This window comes from Cryptomeria japonica, chromosome 9 (assembly GCF_030272615.1).
Source record: "Cryptomeria japonica chromosome 9, Sugi_1.0, whole genome shotgun sequence".
Taxonomy (NCBI): domain Eukaryota; kingdom Viridiplantae; phylum Streptophyta; class Pinopsida; order Cupressales; family Cupressaceae; genus Cryptomeria; species Cryptomeria japonica.
Genome location: NC_081413.1, coordinates 590,984,689 through 590,993,212, shown reverse-complemented (window position 1 = coordinate 590,993,212; position 8,524 = coordinate 590,984,689).

The following is an 8,524-nucleotide window of genomic DNA, read 5'->3' as shown; positions in this document are numbered from 1 at the left end:
ATCAGATTTCCCTTGCATAGATTCAGGAGCTAGCTACTGTGTGATGTTCCTCTATCATTCCTACTTCCTTGATCCACAATCAGTCAGATGCAATCCCATGATTTGTGGCTCCTCTATTAATGGCGATTATATGTTTCATCAACCCTATCGAGGAGGCTTCACCAACCACAACACGTTTGCCACCTCTACTTCACATGGCATCACAATGATAAAGACATGGCCCACCAACACACAGTTGGTCCGGAAAACATATACCGATATAACTCTTTGCTAGTAGAGCTTTCTTCTTTTGTTAACCGGTAGAGCACCCCATACCAGCAACACATCTTCACCTCTTGTGGTGTGAGACTACCATTAGGTCTTGATTCTTTATGTTCACCCTTATGTGAGTATTCATCATGTCGATTGATATTAATGATAACTTAGTGTCAAATTGCCAACAATCTCCCCCTTTGGCATTGATGTGAACTTCTAGTGAGATATTCCATACTGATACATTTCTCCCCCTTTGACACAATGAAAAAGGGTATTGTGCACTCCCCCTTTGATTCATACTAAAATCCCCCTTTAACACAATGAAAAAGGGTATTGTGCACTCCCCCTTTGATTCATACTAAAATCCCCCTTTGACCACCATCAACTCCCCCTGAGCCACATAAAACCTGCCTAGGCAGATGACACAACTCCCAACTTGTGTCAGAGGTACTCAAAAGTGCTTACTGGTAATGGTTTGGTGAAAATGTCTGCTACTTGTTCACCAGTAGGAACATAATCCATCCTTACCTCCCGTCCTTCAACTTTTTCTCAAAGAAAATGATATTTGATAGCAATGCGCTTTGTTCTAGGATGCATGACAAGATTCTTTGCTATGTTGATTGCACTTGAATTGTCACACCGAATGAGAATAGGATCAGTGATGTCCACCTATATATCTATGAGATTCTACTTCATCCAAAGCACCTGAGAGCAGCATGTAGTAGCAGCAATGTACTCAACTGCAACAGTAGATAGAGAGACCGAGTCCTTCTTCTTGCTATGCCAAGAGACCAACCGATCACCAAGAAAGAATGCACCGCCACTTGTGCTCTTTCTATCATCAATGTATTATGGGCAATCAACATCACTATATGCTTCCAAGAAAAAATTTCCCTGTTTAGGATACCACAAACTATAATTGAGCATTCCTTGTAGGTACCTAAAAATTATGCTAACAACATTCATGTGTGACTGCTTCAGGGCAGATTGGAATTTAGCCACCATGCACACTGCCTAAACTATATCTGGTCTTGAAGCAGTTAGATACAGTAGACTGCCTATCATCGATCTATACAGAGTATGATCCACCACTGGTGATTCATCATTCTTGCTCAATTTGTTGCCGGTCACCATGGGGGTACTTACCGGTTTACAATCTTCCAGTTGGAATTTCTTCAACATCTCCTTTGCATACTTGATTTGAGAGATAAAGATCCTTTATCTTGTTGTAATATCTACAAACCAAGGAACTAAGTCAATTCACTAAGCATTGAAATCTTAGATTCTGACTACATCTGATCAGCAAACTCTTTGCAAAGGGTATCCTTGTTGCCTCCAAATATGATGTCATCTACATACACAACCACAATAATCATGTGATTCCCATCTTTCTTTATGTACAAATTGTTGTCAACACTTCCCTTTTTAAATCCCTTCTCCTTTAGATACTGATCTAATCTTGAGTACCATGCTCTCGGAGCTTGCTTTAGACCATACAGAGCCTTCTTTAACCGACACACAAATGTCTCATCATCATGTAGCAAAAACCCTTCCATTTGCTCCATGAATACTTCTTCTTCCAAATTTCCATTTAGAAAAGCAAATTTTACATCCATTTGGTATACTTTATAGCCCTTGTAGGCAGAGTAAGCTAGAAAAATTCTAATGGCTTCCAATCTAGCCACAGGTGAAAATGTTTCTTCAAAGTCAATCCCCTCTACTTGAGAGTGACCTTCGCATACTAGTCTAGCCTTGTGCCTTACAATTTTACCTTCTTCATTCATCTTGTTTTGGTAGACCCATTTTGTGCCAATGATAATCTTGTCTTTCGGTCTAGGAACTAATTCCCAAGTCTTGTTCTTCTCAATCTGGTGCAATTCTTCTTCCATAACATCCATCTATTCTTGTCTCTTACTGGCCTTAATGAACATTTTGGGTTCAACTTCAGTCATGAGGCATAGGTTGACTTGTTCATCATTCTGGGCAATTCTTCTTCTAGTCTGCACACCATCACTCACATTTCCCAAAATTTTCTATTTCAGGTGATTCAGCTGTACATACCGATTGGGGACCTTCTTGGATGCTACCTCTGGTTCAATATCCATTTGAACTTCACAATATTCATCACCAGACTCATCATACCGGTTAACCTGTGGTTAACATCCTTTGTGCATATCTTCATCAACTTTTACATGCACACTCTCAATGACCCTTCTTAGTCTTTTATTGTAGCATTTGTAGGCTTTATTGTTAGATGAGTAACCAAGGAAGATTCCTTCATCACTCCTAGAGTCAAAACTTCCTAAACCATCCATATCTTTCTTGATGAAACACTAGCTTCCAAATACTTTGAAGTATTTGACTAATGGCTTTCGATCATACCATAACTCATAAGGTGTCATTTGTTGTTTGTTCTTAATTGAACCCAATTCAAAGTGTATGTAGCAGTATGAACAACTTCTTTCCAATATGTATCTGATAGACTGGCCTCATTTAACATGGTTCTGGCCATCTCCTTGACTTTCATGTTCTTCCTTTCTACCACGCCATTTTGTTGTGGTGTTCTAGGAGCAGAGTATTGCCTTCTAATTCCATGTTTTTCACAATAAACCTCAAATTCATTTCATGTAAACTCTCCACCCCTGTCTGATCTTAGGCATTTTAATTTGTACCCACTTTCCTTTTCCACCATTTTTCAAAAGATCTTAAATCTTTCAAATGCTTGTGATTTATCTTGCAGAAAGGTGACCCATGTCATCCTTGAGTAGTCATCAATGAAGAGCTTAAAGTATCTTCACTAGCAAGTGCTCTTGTTCAAGTTGGACCAAATGGATTTGTATGCACAATTTCAAGTGGTCTTGAGGTGTTGTGTTCCTTTGTCTTGAAACTCACTTTTGTTTGCTTACCTTTTACACATTCATCATAAAATGTGTTTACCGGTTTGATGATGGGTGGAATATTCCTCACACACCCCTTTTTGCTTACTGCAACTAAGTTATCAAAATTGATGTGACCTAATCTTCTGTGCCACAACCAACTTTCATCTACTTGTCCTAACATACATTGGGACTCATAGCTTTCCTCCAAATTATAAACATTTACATCAGTCCTCTTTCCTTCTGCCACAACTTTACCAGTATTGTCTTTCTTTATTTAGCAATCGGTTTAGTCAAAGGTGAATTTGTAGCCTTTGTCACACATCTGACTCACACTCAGCAAATTATGCTTGAGGCCTTCCACATAACATACATCACGTGCCTTCAGTTTTCCACCAATGCTTAGAGTTCCTTTTCCCTTTATTTTGATGGAGGAATTGTCTCCAAACCTTGCTGATCCACCATTCTAGTCTTCAAGTTTGATGAATTTCTTTTTGTCACTAGTCATATGGTTTGAACAACCACTGTCTACCACCCATAGATTTTTCCTTTCAACATGCAAGGCCATCTGTACTAAGAGACTTGATTCTGCCTGTTCCTTTTCTTTCTCAACCCAAACTGGTTTGATTTTCTTCTTCTTGTCTACTGCTATATTGAGCTCAAATCCAATTACTGGTCCATGATCTGGATTTACCTTCATTTGCTTGATCTTCTTGTTTTTGCATAACTTTTCTATGTGTCCAAATTCTTGACAGTTATAGCATTTTACATTTTCATTAAAGGGATCATCCTTAAAATTATTGTAGGGTGCAGGTTTATTCTTCCTAAAATCATAACTCTTATGACCATATCCATTGCATTGATAGGAGACAACATTCATATCTCGGAGTGTATTAAATGGGTTTCTACTTTCATAATTTATAGAAGGCTTATTGTTTAATCTACAGTCATCTATTTTGTGTCCAAATTTATTACACTGGTAACAGTAACCATGAAAGTTTGAAACATACTGGTTAAGCTATCTTAGTACTGAATGGAACTGCCTCATGGAGGGTCTTCCCTTCATGTTGTTAAATCTGGTGAATCCTTCATGGTCAATTTTGGCATTTCTCCTAAAGTCTACATTTTGGTGCAAGAAGTGTGGCCTCCGGTTTATTTCTGCATACCGGTTTGAGTGACGATTTCCAACCGCATCTACATATGTCTTTTTGCCGGTATCCTTGCCTACAATGAATGTCTTCTTTCCTTCACCTTCAATTGAAGAGGTGAACATTATTTCTTTTTCAGATTTATCTTTGTGGGTTGAACTTTAACCTTGTTCAAAGCCTAAGCCACTGGTGTCTTTCGATTGCTTTTGTTTGCTCAACATCTTATCTAAGGCCTCAGTGTTGCCTTCATACTTGCTCCTTATTTTTATTTTTTCCTTGCTTTCTTCAAGCTCCTTTCTGAGCTTTATTATTTTCACTTCTAGCTCTTGATGCTCCTTTTCTTTCTTTGTCAAATCAAAAGTTGTAGCTTCACTAATCCTCTTAGTTTCTTCCAGCTACAGTTTCAAGTCAGATATGACTTGACCAGACTCTTCTAGTGACTGCTTCAAAAGATCTTGTTCATCTACTACAACAAGCTTAACCCTCTTGATTTCTCTTCTTGTTTTAATCAATTGTTCAAGCACACTGATAAGTTCACTCTCCAAATCCACTTCAGCCTCAATATCCTCTTCTTCCTCATCTTCATCAGCTAGTCTATCAAGTGCCATGAAAAAATTAACTTTTCTATCATTCTCATGGTCATCATCTTCCGATGCATTTTCATCATCTGTTGTGTCATCCTCAATGATATATAGGCTATTCTGGTTCCGGTAGCCTCTCCTTCCCTGTTGGTAGTCATTCCTTTCTCTGTCTTTGCTGACAAATCTTCTGAACTCTCTTGACTCATCTCCACCAGTTTCTTTTTTAGGACAATTTCCAATGAAGTGTCCCACTTTCCCATAGTTGAAGCATTTAAGTGGTAGTTTTCCTTTGTACCGATCAGATCCTCTTTTGAGCTTCCTGACAAAGTTCGCTTCTTTTCCCTTTTTAGTGATATTGAATGTAGCTTCTTTCCTTGAGGAAGTATCACCGGTTGTTCTCATCTCATAGGCTGTCAGAGCCAAATAGCTCATCCATTGTAAAAGTCTTCAGATCCTTGGCTTATTCTATGGCTGACACCTTAGTATCATATTTAGGAGTGAGAGATCTAAGTATCTTCTTGACAAGAATCTTATCTGTAATCTCTTCTCCAAGTCCTCTAATGGTATTCACGGTTTCATCAAATCTGTGAAGATAGTCTGGAATATTTTCATCATCTTTCATTTTGATGCTTTCAATTTGGCCCCTTAGTGTTTGTAGCTTGTCTTCTTTGACTTTTTCATCTCCCTCAAACAACCTCTGCAATTTGTCCCATGTCTCCTTTGCTAAAATACAGTGCATGACTTTGACAAATTCATTATCGGATAGTCCACTCAAGATAGCATGTTTTGCCTTTGCATTATTCTCATACTCCTTTTTTGCATTATTCTCATACTCCTTTTTTGCATCTGGATCAGAGGGAGGAGCATTAGGACTGACATACCCATTCTTGACTAACATCCACACATCAAAACCAAGAGATTAAATATAGGTCTCCATTCTTTTGCTCCAGAAGGCATAGTTGGATCAATCAAACATGGGGGCTTTTGAGGAAGCAGACTCACTTCTTGCCATTGTGTTCAAAGTCTAGAATCAACCCAAGGTTTAAATATAACTGGGAACTTGGCTCTGATACCAATTGTTGAACACAAAATACCATTGAGAGGGGGGTGAATCAGTGGTTCCTAAGCTTTTCTTTTATCTGATCTTACTTCAGAATATTGGTTTTTCACTTAACCACTAAACAGTCATACCGGTAATACAAGAGAGAAACTCAAAGAGATCATTCACACACAAGTAACTCACAACACAAGATTTACGAGGAAAACCCAATATGGGAAAAACCTCAGTGAGAAAAGCTGCTGGAGACTACTGCTCCAATCCAACCTCACAGGTAAAACACTGACTTACAAAGATTTTGGGCACCAACCCAAGGAGCACCAACCCCTGCACCAAGCTTCAACTTGGAGATGTATATTGAAATACTATTTGAATACAATTAAGGCTTCTTGTTGCAAATGAATTCTGCAACTCTTTGATCAAATAACACTTTGTCGGTTGACAATCTTTTCTCCTCCACTGAAACTCACACTGTTGGTTGTGGAATTACTATCTTTGTTTCTCAACCTCTTTTATCTTTCTCTCCCTCTCACACACAATCTCTCAACACACTGAATCACACTAGGATGTTGCCTGCTCTGCCACACCTTACCGGTTAGGCTCAACTGCAAGACTACAAAACTACTGGTAGAATCCTCTCACTGATATGCTTGCTCACACACACACACTACAACTTTCGTAGAATTCTTTCTAAGGCTCACTATTATTTTCTTTGCTTACTTCTCTCTACACTACTCCTCTTTCGCACCATAATTTTTTTGTTTTGAGCTGTCATTTCTTATATCGTGATTTCCCGCCAGAATGTAATTCAAAAACTTGAGCAGTAAGGGTTTTTTCTTTTTGACACAATCTTCATGAGATCTAATCCTACCTTCCTCAAATCGATCACCTATCCTAGAAGGATGCACCTGCACACAATTTCCATTATCCAATGCACATTTTCTAGAAATGGCAATCTCAAATCAGATGTTCTGTCACAAAATCAATCGACACATAAAGCGCTTCAAAATATTTCTTTTTGAGGACTTCCTGAATTGGATTTACCTTGCATATATTCAGGAGCCAACTACTCTCTGATCTTCCTCTATTATTCCTACTTCCTCGAGCCACAATCAGTTAGAAACAATCCCGTGATTTGTGGCTCCTCCATTAATGGCGATTATATGTTTCATCAACCCTATTGATGAGGCTTCACCAACCACAACATGTTTTCCACCTCTACTTCACATGGAGTCACAAAGATCAAGACATGGCCCACCAACACACAATTGGTCTGAAAAACACATACCGATACAACTCTCTGCCAGTAGAGGTTTCTTCTTCTATTAACAGGTAGAGCACCCTATATTGGTAACACATCTTCACCTCCGGTGGTGTGGGACTACCGGTAGGTCTTCATTCTTTATGCTCGCCTTTATGTGAGTATTCATCATGTCAGTTGACATCAATGACAACTTACTGCCAAATTTCCAACAGAGACATGATTGATGATATTCATCTTCTCTTTGATGAAGATGATCCTTCTTCGATTTTTGCAAGGGAACACTCCAACCCTCTTGTTCATTCTCTAGATGATCATTCTTTCGAGGTTGAAATGATTGTGGATTGTTATGTACAACAATTAGAGGTATTTTTATCTTTAGAGGAGACATGTGAGTCTTTGGAACTTGTTCTACATTCATCTCCACTAGATCTTGGAGTTCCTTTTTCAGTAGTGTGGATCAGTACACCACCTTTGGAGGGGGTAACTTTGAGCATCGATATAGAGACACTTGAGCAGTTTTCAAAGACATCATACATCATGAGTTTTTTTCCTACATCTTCCCTTCATGATTGGGGAGACTTGATGGATACAACTTTGGTGTGTTTCTTCCTAAGAGGAGGAATGTTGTTCGACATTCATGGAGCAGTTTTTTAATTCAATTTTGGGCTTCTACCATTGGTGCAGTTTCTACATTGAGGGGGGATTATTGGATTCTCTTCTTCTCTCATATGGGGGGTCTTTATCCTCACATGGGGTTTTGTCCTTCACATACTTCTTTGAGAGTTCTTTGTATTGTTTTAATCTCTATTTTTTTTTGGTGGGGGGGGGGGCACGCTCCCATTAGATATTTCTCTCTTTCCCCGCCTTATGATATATTGCATTTACATTTGTACATGGGTACCCAACATGGCCTTGTAGTTGAGACCCATATTTCATTGCTTAGTTTCATTCTATACTTAAGTGCATTCCCCTAAGTTGCACTTAAGGGGGGGTGTTGATGTAATTATTTATCCATCTTGGATATAATTACACTTTACTTAAGTTTACTTAGGTACATGCATAACATTATAGTTTACATATGATACACTTAGAAAGATGTCAATGTATGGGTAGTGTGTATGTAGGATAATTTCCACCTTTTATGGTGTGATCTTAAATCCACTTATTGTGGAGTGATAATTCCACCTTTGCTGGGTGGTCCACATCTTGTGGAATATTTTACTATTTATCCTACCTACCCCTACCTACCCTTGTATCTCATTGAGCTATATGTCATCTTTGTGTGCTCTCGTATCTCTTAGCCTTTCCTTTATAAGCATGCTCATCTACATTACATGTAATTC